General features: G+C 35.3%; 1 protein-coding gene across 3 annotated transcripts in view; it reads left to right on the top strand.

Moving 5' to 3' along the window:
* Window positions 1–16209, top strand: part of LOC109533360 — a 53511-nt gene continuing 37302 nt past the window's right edge. For 2 of the 3 annotated variants that reach the window (XM_019898654.2, XM_019898658.2), the window contains exons 1-2: window positions 1–310; window positions 10527–10603. The gene's annotated coding sequence lies outside the window, so the exon portion shown is untranslated. Of the gene's footprint in view, window positions 311–10526; window positions 10623–16209 lie in introns of all 3 variants that reach the window. The other variant, XM_019898655.2, reaches the window with a different exon arrangement.

A 16209-nucleotide genomic window follows, 5' to 3' on the forward strand; every position in this document is an offset into this window, starting at 1 on the left:
GAATATCGCGCAAGGCAACGCCGCACAAGTCGCGATTCTCTTGTCCCATGTAGACGCGTTAAGCCCGCTTTACGTTGATTGAGGAAGATTTGAATTCTTCAGGATTTGTCCGTGTTTTTCCGTCGGGCGCCGATTGCGCCCCGATTCCTAATCAACCGCGCTTTTCACATTTTTCCACTGGAATTTCGCTGAAATTGCCTGGAAAAGGACTTTGTCGTTTTTGGTGCGAGTGGACACTGCTTTAGTATTGTTTGGATTATTTTTTTAACGCTTTTTTTGAGGAATATTTATTACACGCAATTTGATGCACGTAAGTTTCATAGTTGCTACCTTTAATTGTTCTAAAACTGAAACTAAACCAAAAAGCTTGATTTTTATACCCGTCATTTGCCATAAAAGTTTTATTGAAGCGACACCGCGTAATTCCTGTCTCTCAGCTTCAGCTGCGCATTTCTATTTAAAAAGTCGTTACTTATCGAATTAAACAGTTTGCTGAAAAAAATTAATCGACGCAGTTTTTTCCGTAAACAATCATCAAAGTTATGCGGGTACAAGTTCGCATGCTCGCTTCAATTAATGCGAGTCAACTTCCTGTTATACATATGTAATGCCATTGCAGTTCCTGCAGACCTTGCTAATAGAAAATGGACATCTTGAAGCGCAAGCAAACAAAGAAATAACACGGATCGCTTACGCAACGTCAAAAATACTTTAAAGCTGTTAATGTTTACAGGAATTTGAAAGCTCTAAACATGATGGATTGATCCTGATTTACAACCTGCATTGAGTTTTGACTAAAGTAATCGCCCAACGTTGCCGTTATTTTCTCTCCCAAATGATCGTTGCAAGTTAATTAACTTTGTTCCTGCAATTATTTTTTGACATATCGTGTTGACAAAAAAATTATATTTGACAAGCGCAATTGGCTCGTTATACTGTTGGCAGTGTAAAGAATTATACTTGAGAAAAATCCAGTGCTTTCAAGAAAAAAGCACAGAGTCCGGATTTGATAAAAAGCTCTCGTAAAAGATTTGGCGAAGTCATGACAAGGGGATACTCGACGTACCACTAGCAAAAAGGCAAATATTTCTGACTGCCTTTGAACAATTTCTCCAAAGACTTTATTGGATAGTCAATAGTTGATATTGAGTAGGGAAAGGCCTGATTTACACCCTCTGAACACTGGTGTGTTTCGACCATCCGACGCTGAAAGTTGCCATTTGCTAGTTGTAACATTTAATAAATTTAGAAAAAGCATCGCGATTATATTTTAATATACAAATGTCTGTGAGTAATACTGACTAATTTTATTGCAATTCTTTATAATGCTTAAATATTGCAGTTTGAGTGTGAACCTGGCAAATTTTTGGCAAAAAATTCACAAAGGCTTTATAAATGAATATACGTTCCAAATATTTGAAGGACTTCAAGAGAATGTAGATAATAAATCACCGTAAAAAATTACAACATCGCTTTTCAATAAAATTAAGTCAATTTTATTGTTTATCATTTAAAATGTTACAAATACGTTTCGGTGTTTTTCTCCACCATCATCAGTTTGTATGTATGGCTGTTTCTATCTTTACATTTGGCAAGCCATTGAAAATATACAAAATATAAAACAATATGCACAATGAATAAAATAAAGTACAGTGTTCCAACTGAAGACGCGACCCTCAAGTTTCAATTTTTTATTTATAAAACTTCTCTCACCCATTTTTGTTGGATTTATGGAGGATTTTCCATGTACTTAATAGACCATAAGTCGATCCGAATACTTTTTTATGATCCATTAACGGATTTTTTTTCAACTGCCCTGTTTTCACAATAAGGCGAATATCTATTCACATTGGATTTGGATTTTGGATTCCAAGAAAAATCCTTGGAATTTTACGTAGAATCCATAAATCCAAGCAAACACTGGGAGCGTCACGTTAATTATTCGCCTTGAGATGCGACTCTTAAGTTAATTTTGTTGTCCTCTGTAAATTACAATGTTGTGTTCAAAATGCATAAAACCCATGAAATTCCCCGAATTTTACTTGAATTTATTCCTTACTTTATGAACTTTTACAGTTTGATTTTTTTGAAAATATGTTACTTAACGTCGGTTAGTGTTTTAAATTGAACGCTTCCCATTTGCAAAATAAAACTTGTCTTTCATTCACTGAATTTATTCCAAGTCAGAGACTCGCACTGTATAATTCGATGACTAGATGTTGATAAAGCGAACTTCGCCTTGGGAGGTAAATATCGGCTACTGGCGCAGTATATGCCCTATATAACGACAAGAAGAGCATTTTCAATACATAAAATAATTGCACAGAAGAAAGAGAAAGAATCGCAAAAATAAGTAATGAAAATTTCCAACTAAACAATTCAATAGAGTTGTCCTTTGCACGATTAAATGAGACCACCTTTTGTGCACCATAATTATTCACCGAATGTAAAGGTGCCCAACGGACCAGAAAAGTAACTGGAAGCAATTTAAAGGATTTCACATAAAATGTCATCAGCAATAAAAGTTTTATTTATATCGTGCTCGAGCAATGACTGCCGCTTGAAACTCACGAGTGTTTACAATTTGAAATTAGTTATTTACTGCTGTTTCCGTCGACTGAAGAAACGAAATGAAGCTATTGGTTGTCTTGTCTTGTACAAAAACATTTCTTTCAATTAGAATTTCTTGCAAAACTGCATCCCAACAGCCTGTTAACGCAACAACGACAACAACAACAACAAAAACAATTTTAAAAGCATTCCCTCTAATTAGTTGACTTCAATTTCAAAGTACCACTGGATAAACGGCCCGGTGAATTGAAAAATGAACTATTTGTTGAGCGCCCTAGTCGAAAAGCTATTAATTACGGGATAATCACAAGCGCTGAATAAATTACTTTATCGCTGTCCCGATTATTTCTTTATTGTTTTGTTCGTTCTGTGGTATTTAAATCGTTTAATCTGTTCGGTTTCATATCGGCAACCCAGAAATTTATTTCCCGTGTTTGTTTATGAATAAATATTGAAGAAGTTCTTTGTATGCATTTAAATTTGCATTGCAAAAAATTGAAACAGTTGACTGAAGCAAATGTTGTTGATCGGTAAAACTAGGACAAAGTGGTTACATACGTAACTCCAACATGCAGTAAAACTTACGTTTCCAGTTCAATGTAAATTTCAGTAGATTTCGAAATTTTTAAAACTGATCTCTCCGTTGCAGAGGAGGAACATTGGACGCAATCGATTCCTGTACTTTATTGACTAGCCAAATTGGAAAATTATTCTGGGTAATTTCTGTGCTAATTCTCAACACAAAACATTACAGGATTTAGGGGCCAAGGCTTATTAAAGACTCGGCTTTGCTGTGTGCTCAAAAAACAAACTTTTTCGCTGACAATTCCTCAAATAAAACAGTATTTTCCTAGCGAGGAATGCAACCAGAAACACGTAAGGCTTTTAACGTTCGGGTTTTTATACAGCTATTGCCTGAGGAAAACTAAACGATGTTATTGTCTTCGATGGCTTCCTGACTACGTTCCGCAATATAATTCCTGCAACACCAGTACCTTATTAGTAGCTAAACGCGATTCATTCACTAATTTGCATTGTGATGTTTTGCAACTAAAGCATACAGACGTACAACCATTAAGCATTTATGACTGCTGGCTAGTAGTCGAATTAGAATATTTACTGGAAATTCCCGTGTTTCTTCTAATGATTGTAATTCGTTTGCCCGTTAACATAGAGGCTTTTGTTAAAATACTGAGAGCTTCGCCAAGTAATTAATAACATTTCAAAATGTTATTAAATCCAGTTACTTACTGCTTACTTGAATTACTTAATTTATTATTGTAAAATCTAGTTAAATTTTTAACCTCTGGCCAAATGCTAACCATGTGGCATGTGGTGTACTCTTCAATTGTAATTCGCCAAAGTAATCGACAAAAGTATGGCGTAAGCCAGGCTTAAAATACCCAGGAATTTTATAAATAACGCAAACCCACTTCGATTAGTTAGTAAAAATAGAACTCTTTTTGTTGATCGAAAATAGCGCTTTGAATAAATAAGTGCATAGTTTGGAATTAATATTAAGAAGCAGCAATTGGGCGCAACTCGCAGTGCATAATGGAGTTATTTGCGAAGCTAAACAAAGCAAATTGTAAAATTTCTCTCTTATTCACTAACGGTATTTAAATGGCTGTTGGACTTGAACAAATAAATCAGTGTGAGTTGGAGCTTCCGATATATTTTCAAGTGCATTTTATGGCCTTTTTATTTTTACGAGAAACGTAACATTGCCACACCCAGATTTAAGTGCAAGGTATTTTGTGCATTGCGTAATGCTCTATTAGTTTATTGGCTCCAGCTATATACATACATTCCAGATGCGTAATTACCGAAGCACTGTTTGCTTGAAAGTTCGAAAATAATAAGATTTATATTTGATACATGTGGAAGCAATAAAACTTAAAGTTTCCACTTTAATAGGCCAAAAATAGCATTTCGAATTCAACGCGATGAAAAACACGTTGAATGGAGGCCCATATTTAAAACAAATCGCCTCCCAAAAAACACTCTATCTGTCCTATCTGTTTAGGAACGGGGGTGATTATTTTTACAGGAAAATACTCTAGAATGCTTTTTACTACTTAAAAAACGTATCGGTTTTGATGTTGTCGCCTTGGTGAAACTATATGGGGGGCGCCTTGTATGGCAGAGCGAATTTTGGATTAAAACAAACAGGAAAAAAGCATTAGACAATTCTCTTGAAGCGAAACACTTGGCAATTTTGTGTTACGCACACTTTGCCGCTCAATTTCAAAGGCGCTCATTAAATTTCTAATGCGATGTATAATTATGCTAATACTGTGTTCATTTCCTTTAGGCGATCGTATAACTAGATGTGCGGCACACCGGTGCCATAAAATCGATCTATTATCAATTAATCTATCGATTCTAGATATTTTTTCCACTTAGCTGAAAACAGTAAAACTAGTTTTCTATGGTATTTTGCAACCTAATGTTTCTAGACAACTGAACAACTCAAAAGATTTACAAATTTTACGCGATTAATCAGTAACAGTAATTAATAAATGATATACAGTGAACTTTGCCAACAAAAGTTGTTAAAATTTAATGAGCGTACGGGGGCGCATTTGCAAAATGTTTGAGCTTTTATATGTAATTAGAAAGGTGCTGGCAAGCCTGATGAAACATTAAAAATATTTAATAAGCATAAGTCCGAATGACGTTCCGGGAAAGCAACATTTGAACCCTTTTTGGGGCCGATTAATACAGATACATCACTCTAAATATTAAGCCAATAAAAATTAATAAAGAACTGAGGAAAAAAGGGTCAAACTTTTTACACTCTGCTTTAAAAATGGACGATTTTCGCGGCCTTTTTCTGTAGAAAGCTATTAATTATGGAATAATCACGATCTCGAAATAAATTACGTTCCCGACTTCATGCTTTCTTTACTGTTTTGTTTGTCCCGCCGTATTTAAATCCTTCAATATATAAATTTCATGGAGTTACTCGAGAAGATGCTCTTCGGGAAAATGCATTTTATATTTATTGGATTACAACTCGAATTCTTTTATTTGAAATTGTTCTTTTTGAGACTCCGTTTGATCAGGTAAAGCCAAGTTAAAGAAGAAACTGCGAATATTTTGGACGCTAGTTTTCCATAAAGTTGACTAACGCTGCATTGTTTATTATTACCGAAAACGTTTAGTTTCAATTTATCAGGCAACCTCCTAAATGCGTTTTAAATGATAAATTTATGTGAGTTCCATTATATGTAATAAAATGGTATTGAGGCGTGTTTACACTTTAAAATTGGTAATTGGCCAAGGTCTTTATCGGCGATTAAATCAGTATTGGTTTGAATATATAATGTTCAGCTGGCTAAGTGGCTGCAGTTGCTTGCTGCCCTCTAGAATTTACTTCAAAATCTTCAGCAAAATATTGCAAATCAATTATTTGAATAGAACAGTTGTTACACATTATGCTATCTTGAAACCGCCAGCTTTGATCAATTCCTCAATGTAAGCTTCAGTTGTAAAAGCGCACGGAATCAGAGGTAGAATTTCCTTTATTTACTTTACCTTTCATAACAAAAGTGTGTTTGAATTCGTCATAGTTTTATTTTTCCATTCACTTGAGGAAATCGGCGATAGCAGAAATAACATTTGCATACATTTCCTTATGTCAAACAACCTGAGCGAGGATATATAATACATTTTGCCATAATTCCTATGTGGTGTGTTAAGTATCTAATAATTGTCTTAAGCAGTTGTTCTAATGTCTGTCAAATCGAGGAATGACTTTAAATCCCGTAAATATTTATATAAGCATTTTTCAGCTAAAATGCGGATATAATTGAAATATTTCAAATTCAATTTGCTCCTGAATGCCATTGAACACAAAACCAAAACCTCGATTTATGTGTGTTGATCGAGCACCATAAAACTTTAAACTTAATCAGCCATGGATGGTGGTAATAAACGTGTTCATACCGACAATGAGCAACAATTAATTCAATCTCTTGACTTCAATGAACACATTCTCATTATAATTAAATAATCAACGAATCAATTATTTACAAAATGAATCGTCGAGTTTCGATCGACTTTTACCTGCAAAACCGTTAAACAATCTTGCAGGAACGCAGTGAAGCAAACATTTTTAATACCCCACCGTTACGTAAGCGGGAGTATTGAATTTCTCTCTGTTATCCATTGTTCAGTCGAATGCCGAAATTGACCGAATAGTACCTTTAATAGTAAGTTTGTCAATTTCATCGTTCGATTGGTTTAACCTAGATGTTGTGGTAATGTGCAATCTAGACCATCAATGTTGCAAAGCTTGTTGAAATCTCTTAGTGTTTGATTTATTGCAACTCTTATCGGTGTGGGAAAATGTATTTTTTATTATTTTTGGGTCTTCACCATTATCGACATTACCCTTTTTCCACTTGACTTATTTTCGTGTTGAAACGCTCTTTGTTTCCGGAAAATGCCCGTCAAGGTCCATATAAATATTTTATTATTTTTTAAACTCCAGCATATGGAGCAAAGTCTTTTCATGCAACATTACTGTTACAAACACTGTTCGATTATTTGGCAAAGGTACACTAAAAGGCACTCAAACGGTATTGTCAATTACAACGCAAAACCGGTGACATTGTAATTAGCAAATCAACAAGTTTTTAAATTATTAAAAGTAGCACTATTCGGGGTTTGAAAAATTGCTTTGAAACGAGCCTGGACGTCGCTAATGAAACTGTATAAAATATCGCAGCCATGTTCCCAGAAGAACTCTGCAAGTGCAGTTTGCAGTCGTTAAGATTAATGTATTCGCATGCGTTTTTCGTTTTTCGTTATAGTGGAAGCTTTATTATTTATTAGCTCAAATTAAGGAAAGATGCTGGTTTAAATCTACTGCAGAAATATGCTTTAGAACAAAGTAAATTCTTCAAAATAAAAACCCGCGTGTTATTTTATTGATTATTTATCAAACGTATGGTATCTTTTTAAAATCACTCCTAAAGTTTGGCTTCGGACTTAAATAACATCGTCAATAATAAAACGTTGAATCAAATTGGGACACGTTGTACTCCCATAAGCACTTTCTCTTATATCCGACCTTGTTAGTAGCCATCCAAATCGACACACAAAGCTGAGGAAAGAAAATAACTGGAATCGTTTTGGTACTTGCACAATAGCGAATTACCAAATGGATATTTAAGTGAGTGCGGTAATAACCCTGATTAATTCCAAATTGAAAAAATTCTACTGACATGAAAATCGGCACCATAACAGCGGTTGGCTGCTATTGAAAATTCCGAGCAATTTCAAAATCCCAAGAACCAGCTGTTGCTTCAAGTCAAGGACCAGACAATTGTAGGAAGTTGCTCCATCTTTATTTACTCCACACGATAGCTACGTCTACCTTGTGAAGTAAATTGTAAATTATTCATTATTAACCGAACATTTAAGCAAACCCATAATAATTGCCGCTTAATATTTCGTATTTAGCTCACTGAGCCCTGGTTGAATTCTTCGCTCTCTCTCTATGCAAATATCCAACAGTTAAACGGGTCTAGCGCAATAATGATAATAAACGAGAGAACGCATCGAACACCTTTCAGGCTTGTATGCAAATTAACCTGTTTACGTTTTGTTAACTCTGGTTAAGAAATAGGATATTGAGCGCTTTTAACTCACCTGCGTTTTTAATTGTTTTCGCCAGGGATTTATTCGACTTTTTTTATAAATTTAATTGAATTCTACCGACGTACAAGGACGTGCACTGTTCGCAATCGGAAACATTCAGCGAAGTAGATAAGAGGTTGCAAAAGACCAGAGGCGCAAAAGTGCGACAAGAACTGAACCATAAGTTCAATTTAAAGGGCACGATATATACAGGGTGTCTCGTAAAATATCGACAATATTTCGCGTGATAAACCAACAAGTCAGAAAATAAAAATATTATTCTCGCGTATTTAACACACACCCAACAACCAACACCGTCTTAACAAGGCCTTATAGTCCAGTCGGATTAGATTTTTTCCAGAGTAAATGGATGAAGGTAAAAGATTAATCAAAATTAATTTCTGTATAAATTTTAGCTTAAAATAATCAGAACTTTTTGTTCGTTTTTATTTGTTATGTACAAAAGACTCTTGCCCGATTCTGGATAAGTCTTTTTTGAGACGTCGTAGAGACTTTTTCAAGGGTCTATTTTACTCGTAAAGAGTAATACTACAACGCACAATAAAAAAAGTTGATTACTGAAGGTTAAATTGTTTAAACATTAAGTTGAAAATCAGGAATTTTTCATGTTAAAAGTTAAAGGGTAAATTATTTTCCACATCGATTACTTAATTGCTACGATTCTTTTTGAATTTGCTATGAGCAATAATTAAACGCTTAAAATTTGCATTCAAATCATAGCAATTAAGTAAACGATGTGGAAATTTTATCTGAAAATAATTTACCTTTTAATTTTTACCATAAAAAATTCCTGGTTTTCAACTTAATGTTTAAACAATTTACCCTTCAACAATCAACTTTTCCTTTATTGTACGTTGTAGTATAATTCTTTAGGGGTAAAACAGAGAAGTCTCTCCGGAGTGTCTAAACACTTATTTAGAGTCTGGCAAGAGCCTTTTTTGCATAACAAATAGTAATATAAATGAATATTTTGAGCTAAAATTTATACCGCTTATTAAGCGTTCAAATACCTTCCAACAAAGTTATAGTACGATTCTTTGCAAGCGAAACTAAATTAAATATAGAAAAAAAAAATACGTTAAAATCGGCGTTATAAAAACGGTTCAAAAGTTATGCGCAAAAAGCGGTTTTCCCCAGGTTCTTTCATTATTTAAACAATGTTTCTCAGTCGGAAATCGCACGCAAACTATTGTTTCAATATTCTGACATCCATTTAGCGCCCGAAACATGCCTTTTAAAGTCTAATTTGACTGGACTATTGCGCGTGTCGTCATTTTGGCAAAAGTTTGTAGTTTTTGCCTTTTTTGTTTTCGTCTAAATGATTATGAGTTCTACCACATTCATAGTTAATAAGTGCGAAAAAAGCGAAAAATAATATTCGCAATATTTTTAATTAAATGATTACTACATCCCTGAAAATGAGTAAGATGTCCTTGGTCGATAAGATGGTTTAGAACAAGCTTCTAAAAATATATCTTCAAACTCCTGAATAACTTTTTTTTTATTATGTAACTGAATAGCCCCATGTTTATTACTTCTTCATGGGGCTGCAAAAGTTCATTCCGGTTTAATGCGTTAATTAACTCAAAGTGATTTCCTACAACAAACTGATGTTAAAGATTATTTGTTCTTAAGACGCTACTGGCAAACACAACGCCTAATCTGAACGAAGAATACGAGGAATAAAAGGGCGACCTAAGGTGGTTTCCAACATTTTTTTTATACCGCATTTCTCATGATTCTTCATACAAACTTGGTGGCACTTTCGAGAATCCACATGCCTTCAAAGAAAATAATTTTCAACATCGACTTAAAGTCAACGTTTGGACAGGAATATTCGGAAATTCTTTGCAACGCTTGCAAAATCAGCTGGCAGTATTATTTGAAGACTTTTCTGAATCAATAGGCAACAAATGCGGTTCCAACTTGGGTGCCCTTCCTAATATGCATTGGTTATAAGAGAACACCTAAAAACATTTTGCCTCGTAGATCGATTGGACGTCATAGACATATTTTGTGACCCCCACGCTCGCCGGATTTAAATCCACCAGATTTTTATTGGGGTTGCCTCAAAGAAAACGTTTACTTACGGCCATCCGAGACTCGCGAAGAGCTGCGAAAAGTCTCGACACCCACGCTTTTTTAATTTTCTAATTCGTCGGGGATTTGATCAGCCAAAGTATTATGGAAGGTTTACTGCCCACTCTGTATACAAAGGCTTTTCCATTTATTATACATGACCGCACTTAAAAATACTTTTTTAAATATTGTCTTTTTATTTTTAGATAATGGTATTAATTCCAATGTTTCATCAATCACTTTCTTCAGGATGGTAGCCCGAAAAACTTCAGCATAGAATTGGGTAAGTATGTACATCTTTCGTAAGTATCAACACGGTAACACGGGCACACTTCAAACATCTGCATGATAATTCACTAATTCAAAGAGCAAACAGCACTCGAATATGCAATTTTCCATTACGAGCTTCCAAGAATGAACTGTTTTATTTGGGATTGTTTAGCCGAATAAAAACCCCAACAAGTGTTACATGCAAATATTCGGTTTACAAAGCAAAGTAGACCACTGCGCCAATTCGGCCCGAATAACTCAAATACGGTTTAATTTAAATCCGGATAAGGAAACATCCAATCGTAAATATTTGACAAAATTGTTCCCTCAATATTTCCTTCCTCTGTAAAAATGTGAAAATCTGTTCCGTCGGGATTTCTTTGCTGAGCTCCATTTGATTAAAATGGAATATATTCTGCGTTGGGACGTTTGAACGTTGCAGACATTGTTAAAACGGACGCTGATAGAGTAGATATAACTGCGTTTGTTGACCTTATCATTGCATGCGAGTTTTTAATTTTTTCTCCATAAAAAATACACTGCCAATAAAGCAAAATTGCTTGAAATCTTACATGATTGTTTGATCTTGGTGAAATATCTTGATATTGTTCACATACAGTGGAGAATTCCTTCCCATTTGGGAATCCACAAAATCCACATTGAAAGTGAAAAAACCCTCCTCGTTTGGAAGTTTCCTCAATATTAAAATCGCTCGCAACTTCTGCGACAAGCACTGTTGACAAAGCTTTTTTATTTTGCTTTAAGCAGCAGCAGCGTGCCTTCAAAGGCGAACCAATCTCGAGTCTAATGCATTTAAAATCCAATTTAGGTGAAACGTCAAACAGATATAGAGAAACTATCACTAGGATCGAATGGAACAGTTCAGAAGAAAACTAAATGTGCATTTGATTGCTGCGCTTCCAAAGTCAAGTTGACTCGTTTGAATTGGTTTAGAAAGCAAAGTTGGTAAAGACATTTGCCTTCGTGGGCGTAATTTACGATCTAAATTAAAAAGCAGTTCGCGGTAGCCGTTACATATCAATTATTAATTTAATGTGGTGCTAATGAATCGTATTGCTGGATAATTAGCCAAGACCATTCACACGTTTATAATGAAGCTAACGCCGTGAGAACAGAAGACAAACGAAACAATGTCAAATCGGAGGAATGCCGCATGTTGTTGGTATGTAGTAATACCTCAACATTAGAGCCATCTCAGCTAATAAGCAATAAGTGTTTCCATTTACTGGAGTTGTAAAAGTTTAAATTCCTGTTGAAATAAGTGGCATGTCAGATGTTCATGATGAATCGCATCATCGTCCGAATACCCGACCCGAGCAATAATAAAGAATGATTTCCGCTGTGCGGTTTTCTCAATAGTTTATCTCTTCCATCTAGCATGTTACGTTCGAAAAATGACATTGTATGCGTTTTATATTTTAATACCGTTTTTAATTCTCTCGTAACTCCGAACTACTCAACAGATCTAGTGTTTTGAGCTTCTAATCGAGAACAAATTTTATCAATTTAGATGACAAGAGTTTTCAAAATATCCAACACAATAACCGAATATTTCACTTCAATTAATTAATGAGATTAGTTGTGAAGTGTGAAAACCCAATCGACTCAAAGTGTTTTGGTTCATTACATAGCGCAACAATACAAGTGTTTTGTATTCAAAATTTGCGTGATCGACCATTTTAAGACATCAAACCTGGTTTTTCAGCTGTAGTCCACGAGTTAGAGTTAAGCTTGAACGAATATCTGTGTGAAATAGAAAATGGAACTCCTTTAAATAGTTGGGCATCGAAATACCAAGTTTCAAAGTTAAGTCGCAAGTAATTGGGTTCTTTGCAAGTTGTGTAGTGTCCTACAGTCTACTAATCCTTAAAATTTAGTTTAGGACGGAATTAATTCGGTTCTCCTGTAATTGATTGAAGTCAGCCTTCAATTTTTGGAAAGCGAAATACTTTGTTTTTACCTAAATGAACATAAATGTTTAAAATGTTCGCTTATTGTTTCCAAAAGCTGCAACATTCTCTTGGAAAGTAGCCCACCATTAATTTTTTTCTTCTAGCAGTTGGTTAGACCATTTAATCGGATGTCAATCACCGAGATTCGAATCTAAATATCACGCTAAATTTGCCATCTTCAAGTCATTCAAATTCATAATACCGTATTGTGTAACTTCTAGTCCACTTACTTTCTCTTCAATTTTTTTCCAGCCTGCATTCATTTAACGGTGCATTTATTGTATAACAGATCAGTCCAGTATCCACAAAGTTCATTATAATTTCACGAACCTTGATGCCGCTCACCGATTATTCACGTGAAATGCTAAAAGCTCGAATTACAAATTTCCCACAAGAAATGCGCTAATCAAGTATGATTTTACTGATGCAGCTTTCTAAAAGTGTGGCTATCTACTGTTAATTGGCCAATTGGACATCACTTACAGGATCTGCGATGTGCACTGACCCGAATTTACCGAATGGGCATAACCACTGGATTAAACCGTAAAAACCTGCCGGGACTCGTTAGTGTTTTACTGGAAATTTGCGAATTTGCATGGAAAATGATACAGACTTTTTAAGCGTTGCCTATTTAGCTTTGTGGGCGTATTAACCGGGAAATTAAATGCGGGAGATCTTGACTCAAACACTGGATGGTATCTCGGAAGAAACGCAATATAATTAAAGACAAATAAATATAAATGTTGGTAAACAATGACGGTGCAATTTTCATATGTGTATTGTTTGCATTGTTAGGAAGTGTCTACAAAAAGCTGTGTATCATTGCGGCCAATGCCAATTGATTTATGAATTTACTAGCCGCAAAACATGCCACAAAGTCACTTGGTGTAGTTTGGTTTACACCTGCATCTACATCTTTCCCTTTGCCAGTCATATTTTTTCAAGAAAGAAAATTAATTCTTCTTTCATTTTATGTAAACAGGTATTTCCATCAAAAATGGCTAGAACAACCGTTTTCAAAATATTTTGATTTGCAAAATTAGTCGATTTAAAATAATTAACTTACGACTTTAATAATAATGTCTGTGGTAATCTTTGGATCTTGAGGCAAATTCCTGTTTGTATGAATTGGCTCAACTGCACCCAACAAATAGGTTTTCTTAATTTTCCTTATTTAAAATTATTCATCTTAATAAGTATGGCGCATTTTTAACAATTTCAATTTCACCGCATCAAAATGCATAGATCAAATTTAATTTAACATACGAATCATCCAAAACTGGCCGTAAGAGAGAGTAAATAAAGTGCAAATAAAAGATACCGTAAGTAACGCTGTTCAAGTTGGACTGGATCCAACCGATAGTGTCAAGTTAACTTCTTGTTTCTGACATCGCAGATTGCGATATACGAATTTCATTTTTCCAATCTTAAGGCGAGTTTCCACCGTCAATAAATGAATTTATCAATCCATTATGGATGCTAATTAGCGCAGGGTCAAAAAATATGGCTGAGATCGTTCGAGCCTGCCTTCTTGCTTTGGAGCTAAATTTTAAATAAATAACCGCTCGAATGAGTAGGAAGTTTGATTGAAAGTGTCGATCTTAGAATAAAATCTGAATTTCTTAAAGCCCTTATATTTTTCCACTAAATTAATGACAAAATATTCTACAAAGTGGCTCCTAATTGCTCTCTTGCAACCGCAATTAATATGTTTATCACTAACAAGTTTCGCCCAATGTTCGAGAAACCACCATATGTAATACCTACGGATTTCAAAAACAAATCACCGCGGTACCAAATAATATTCAATTGAAATTCATTGTTGTCGTGCAGCTTCACAGCCAGCTGATACCAGCGGCGACTTTTCGATTCCGAACAAAACAAAATTGCATTTTTGCTCTCCCTTCGCCCAACCAGAGAAATTCCCACATGAAATCCACCCCAGAAACAATTGAAACAAAAACACCGATTCGATATTGTTTTGGAACGAGTCAGGTGGGCCTGGCAAAGTGTGTTACTACCTGCCCATTCGCTTACCGGTCTGTGACGTCACATGGGTTGAATGGTAACCAACGCGGGCCAACAGCTGTATCGGAATCCGTCCCCAGACAATGGCGAAAGTGATCGTTCTTTAAGCATTCTCTTAAAAACTATCAAAAACCGATCGTCCGATCAACACATTTTAACTAACTGCTCAGCATGCACTTTATGCAAGAGCAAGTTTCATTTAGCCAGACAGTGATTTTGATTTGTTGCAATTGAAGATGATGATCGGATAAATATCGAAGATTTGGCATTTAATGCATTGTAACATTTCCTCTCCGATTATAATGATTATGAAATCCCATTTGGACGCTCATAGACTGAACTCTAACTACGCTCAATTTCGCTATCTTTTGTATTTTCTGCTCTATTGAAATGCTGGCGGTGGCTTCGAGCTGGGGAAGGGTGAGATTTAGGCTCTTTAACCACTAGTCTACATGCGACCCGGCTTTCGTGTTGCTAGCATTGTCTTTCTTAGTGTTTTTCAAGATTTTTTCCAGTGTCCATCCATTTGGAAACTTTACAAATTGCCATTAAAAGCTTCAGGTTTTTTATCGAAGACTAGTCAACTATCGGGACAATCCCCGAAATCGAAATTGTGCGGCTTTTAGGCTTGAGTGAACATTATTTTGCTAAAATGGACGAGTGTTTTGATTCGAATTCAGTCGAAAATCAGCTTGAACGGTCAAAGCAAACTATCGATATTGCCCAGCATATTTGCTCTATTAGGCATTTAATATCCATGCAATAAACAAATTTTACAATGAGGACTGGCTCTACCCAATCCATTAGTAGAGCCAGCAGTTTTAATCAAGTTTAAACTGCAAACGGGCAACACTCGCATTACTATTTATTAGCTCCGTCCGTGCAGTCCATATTGATTCAAAATAGATGCAGTGGTAGTAGCATGATGAATTGTTTCCAAACGGATAGTGAAGTTGTAATTAAAAACGAAATTTACGTCAACGTAATTATAAAAGCTGCGTCCTTTAACTGTGCAACAACTAAACGCTCGAATGTTAGAGTTCAATTTAAAAAGCAAATGATAAAGGTGACAATGAAAATATACATTTTTTATCTGTTTAGTCAATAAAGCGTTTTCCATCTTTCCCATTAAAAAAGTCGTTTTGATTAGCAGATAGTTACTGTTAGGACCAGCACTTTACGTCTAAGTTAAACCCATCAAACACCGGCCTTTAATCCAACAAAATTCTATTACGGCTCTTTAAATCTCGACAAATGTCTATTATTTAAAACAACAAGTCAAGGGCTTGTAGCAAATGGCCGTTTTAATGATTAAGTAGACTGGAATCGTTTGGGAAGTGATTGTAATGTGATAATTCACGATGGAAACGTAGCCAAAGCCAAACTTCGATTTCGCCGCCAGCAGATGTTTACTTGGGGGAGCTCCTCAGCTAGGGCCCATGTTGCTGAACTCATTTCAATAAGTACTTCGACCCGAAACAGCCCTTAATATTTATTTCGGCCCGAATAGTGGGATATAAATAGAAACTTTTAGTTATTAAATTGGATTTGGAATAGGTTATGAGGGACTGATAGCTATATTGGCAGTGTTTCGCTTGTTAGTCGGTTTGGCGTGAAC

The sequence above is a fragment of the Dendroctonus ponderosae genome, unplaced genomic scaffold (assembly GCF_020466585.1).
Source record: "Dendroctonus ponderosae isolate FM_Combo_2020 unplaced genomic scaffold, Dpon_F_20191213v2 Dpon_F_20191213_1, whole genome shotgun sequence".
NCBI lineage: Eukaryota > Metazoa > Arthropoda > Insecta > Coleoptera > Curculionidae > Dendroctonus > Dendroctonus ponderosae.